Source organism: Nelumbo nucifera, chromosome 4 (assembly GCF_055504915.1).
Source record: "Nelumbo nucifera cultivar China Antique chromosome 4, China Antique-T2T, whole genome shotgun sequence".
In the NCBI taxonomy this organism is placed as follows: Eukaryota; Viridiplantae; Streptophyta; class Magnoliopsida; order Proteales; family Nelumbonaceae; genus Nelumbo; species Nelumbo nucifera.
In genome coordinates, this window is record NC_142652.1 from 39,030,947 (window position 1) to 39,035,032 (window position 4,086).

General features: G+C 37.2%; 1 long non-coding RNA gene across 2 annotated transcripts; it reads left to right on the plus strand.

Annotated features, from left to right (window-relative positions):
* The first annotated feature begins 288 nt into the window (after nt 1-288).
* Nucleotides 289-2,730, plus strand: LOC104607323 (uncharacterized). Of its 2 annotated transcripts, XR_016068643.1 has the most exons (5): nt 289-505; nt 621-1,634; nt 1,936-2,037; nt 2,151-2,224; nt 2,317-2,730. It is a non-coding gene; the product is annotated as an uncharacterized LOC104607323 (long non-coding RNA). The 2 variants fall into 2 exon arrangements; XR_016068642.1 differs by having other exon boundaries at nt 290-1,634.
* Nucleotides 2,731-4,086: the final 1,356 nt, after the last annotated feature.

Genomic DNA, 4,086 nt, shown 5'->3' on the forward strand with positions numbered 1-4,086 from the left:
AAACAGCAATTGGACCAAGGTTTAAAGTATCAACGGGTATTGGCCTGTATTGGTACTTTTTTTTTTCTTTTCGGATCTGGTTCAGAAAGGCCGGTTTAATGTCGATCTACCCCTTAAACCACTTGTCAACACACCCTTTGTAGAAACATACCAAGAAGGCTCCGATACGATACATATTGGCTGATATGGGTCAATATATATCACTACTTTGAACCTCTAATTGGACCAAACACAACGTTAAATACTTGAGGGCAGAAGCCGAGGTCAGCACATGCCAGGCTGGTCTAAATATGTTGGGCCTGATCATGCTTATGTCAGAAGTTTGCCCAAATCACTATAATTGACTGAATATTGGTGTACTAAATTAAAATACCATAATCAAATAAATTAAAATAGTTTTACAGGTTTTTGATTACTAAGGGGACTTGTTTAGGCATAACCCATTTTTGAAAAATTGAAAAGCTCGTGAAAAACTCAGTTCGTTGCCACACCTAGTTACATTGAGGTCGGTTAATGGTTTCTTCGAGCAAGCAAGTAGATCTAAAATCTACAGAAATCTGTACAGTCTGTTCGTAGCTTCGGGGTTGTGTTAACGATGTTTGTATGTGACTGTCTAACAGGTCTACAATTTGGAGATGCTGCTGCAAGCACCCAGCCAGTCGACGAATCTGGGGATGACCCAAAATCGCAACCTCAGCCAATTACTGAGCCAAAAGCTGGTTCCGACCAAAGAGCCCAACCCCATCAAGCGATACTACCGGAAGGCGGCCTACTTCCTAGAGGACAACTAGAAGCGAGTTTGGGTGCTGGCGCTCTGGGTTTCCATCTGCGTTGGCCTCTTCACATGGAAGTTCATCCAGTACCGGCGTTTTCTTCATCCTTCTGTTCGTTGATGAACTTGGTAATTAAACGAGGAAACTGGGGGCATTTCGATAGTTATAAATTTTGGCTTTTCTCCGTCAAGTGCGAATGGAAGAGACAAAGTAGAGATGGAAGGGATCATGATGTGTATAGAACCTGAGATTTTGATAAATCTTATAGTGATGATGATGTGTGTGTAAGGAGGACATTTGCATTGCTGGAATCTTTTTAATCTTTCTTTCTTTCTTTCTTTTTGGGTTTGAAGAAGGAGAAGAAGAGTGCGATATAAATGTGAACCAGGATTACAGTTTGCACCACCCATTACTGTATTCAGCAACCAGTTGCATTGGTTTGGGAAACCGAAAATAGGTTGGATGGTTTATTACGTATGGATGTGCTCAAAGAACATCATTTCATTGTTGAATGGATTGATGATTTGACGGGCAGTGGGGCATTACTTTGACCACAAGTGGACCAGGATGGTGTTGACTACATCTCTTGATCCACAGAAGTTTCGTTATGGAGATAATATGGAGGCTGGAAACAATTGGATGCTATAGTAATTTTGGTGCTTTTGGGGTCACGATGCTGGTGCTCATGATCATTGCGTACACATTAGCCCAGCCTTGGTTCAGAAGGAACAGACTCAGGCTTCCGAAACCCCTCAAGAAGCTTATTGGTTTCAATGCCTTCTGGTACTCCCACCACTTGTTTGATGCGAGCGCTTGATTCGCGCCTTCAAGTCTGGCTATAAGACGGTGAAGATTTTGAAGGTAAGATCAAATCTCATAAAACCCAAGATTATAATATCAATTGCAAGATATTACAATGGAGATTCATTAATTCCTAGTGCATATATGTTCACTTTCAATTACTCAGGGTGCCGTCTATCCAGGATATCTGCTGGCACTCCATATGTCTAAACCCCAAGGGTTTGAGTACAGAAGTGGGCAATATATCTTTGTCAACTGTTCCGTTGTTTCTTCTTTTTGGCTTCTACCATATAAAAAGTCTACTCCTGGTTGAAGTTATTACTGATGATCATCCTTTGTTTCTACTATGTTCTTTCTTCAGGCATCCTTTCTCCATTACACAGCCCCCGGAGATGATTATCTGAGCATTCATATTCGCACATTAGGTGACTGGACATCGCAGCTCAAAGCTGTATTTACTCAGGTACATGATGCATGATCAATTCGACTGCAGATTAACTCCTCTCTCTCTCTCTCTCTGTATGTGTGTGTGTTTTAGCAAGCAATCAGTAATTTTTCATGTCTAAACACGTGCAGGTGTGTCAATCCCCAACCGAAGACCAGAGTGGGCTTCTGCGAGCTGATATTAAAACAGGTTCCATCCCCCCGAGGTAACGTTTTCTTCAGTACTCCACGAGTGTTCTCTATGCTTTAATTTTCAGTTTTAACTCTGAAACTCGCATGATGTCTGTTAATCAAGCAGGTTGTCGAGACTGTTAACCAATGGCCCATATGGAGCCCGTATGGAGCCCCGGCACAAGACAACAAAGAATATGATGTCCTGCTCCTTGTTGGGCTGGGGATTGGAGCCACACCAATGATCAGTACAGTTAAAGACGGTTTGAACAACATCAAGCAACAGAACGATGTCGACGAAGGTGCCGTAGAAGCTGGATCCAAGGCCAACAAGAAGAAACCTTTTGCCACGAAACGAGCCTACTTCGACTGGGTCACCCGTGAGCAGGGCTCATTTGAGTGGTTCAGGGGAATACTGAATGTAACCACACTGATACATATAAAATTTGTATTTCTTCTAGGAATTATATGTTTAATAACTTTGTAAGATTTATAAAAATTGTATTTCTTAATATATATTTTTGATAGATTAGTTGGTTCATTACATTAGTGATCCGGATTCAGATTCCACAACTATAATTTCTATTGTTTTTTTTATTCTCCCACTTACTTGGTATTACTCACCCGTGCTGAGCACGGGCGCCCCTCTCTAGTTATTGGAATATGTCTAGTCGTTTTGGTTGCAATCCAAATGAAATGCTAGCAAGAGTGATTAATTTCCTATTCACATATCCCCATTTCACAAAATTTTAATCTTTATTAATTAATATTAATATAAACCTTTTGAAAACTAAAACATAATTTTTAAAATTTAAAATTATAATATTCTGAAATCCCATAGTATTATTGGCTGACATTTCCATATCATTTCTTTTTAAAAAAGAAAAGAGTCATTTATTAAAACATCCCCTGTAGTTTAATAGATTTACTAAAACCTACCCTGTAGTTTGTTTATTACTAAAATACCCTTCATAGTTTCCAATTGATTTACTTAATCTACTTTCCATTAGATGGAAGTTGAAAATGACAGTTTTGACCTTATTATCTGTTTGAACAAATTTAATATACAGAAATATAAATGAAAATGTCATTATATTTCTTAGCAATTTCGTACAAGTGCTTTCATAAAAGTACTTTCACAAAAGTGTTTTCATAAAAGACATCAAATTTCTCTAAAAGTGCTTTCGTAAGGGTACTTTTTTAAAAGTACTTGTGTAAAAGTGCATTCATAAAAGTGCTTTTATAAAAGTACTTTCATAAAAGTACTTTCGTAAAAGTACTTTTATAAAATTCAACTAGGGATAATTTCATAAGTGGTATTTTAAAATTCAACTAGGGATAATTTTGGAAGAAAAAAAATGAATAAGTGTTTATTGTATAAGCACTTAAAAACTAGAAATTTGGGATTAAAAAATAAGCCCTTATTTTTAAAATAAGCACTTATTGGGCTTATTTCCCAAATACCAATAAGAGCTTAATGGCCCAAATAAGCACTTATTTTGAATAAACACTTATTTTAAACACTCCCAAACATGGCCTAAGAAGGAGAGGAGGCCCATTAGGGAAATGGGTGAATTTCGTAGAAGTGCTTTCATAAAAGTGCTTTTATAAAAGTACTTTTAAAAAAGTGTTTTTATAAGAGTAGTTTAATAAAATTGCTTCCAAAGGGTATATTTTGAAATTTTGAAAGAAAATGAAGGACAAAATAGTCACAAATGTTTATCTAAGTGCTTATTAGAGAAAAAGACTACCAAGTGCCCAATATAAAATAAGTGCTTATTTAATTGGGTGCCAAATGTAAATAAGTGCTTATTCGAATAAGCATTTATTTTTAATTTAAGCACTCCCAAACATGGCCTTACTCTTCTCATTGCCAATAACTCGAGCAATAGGAATG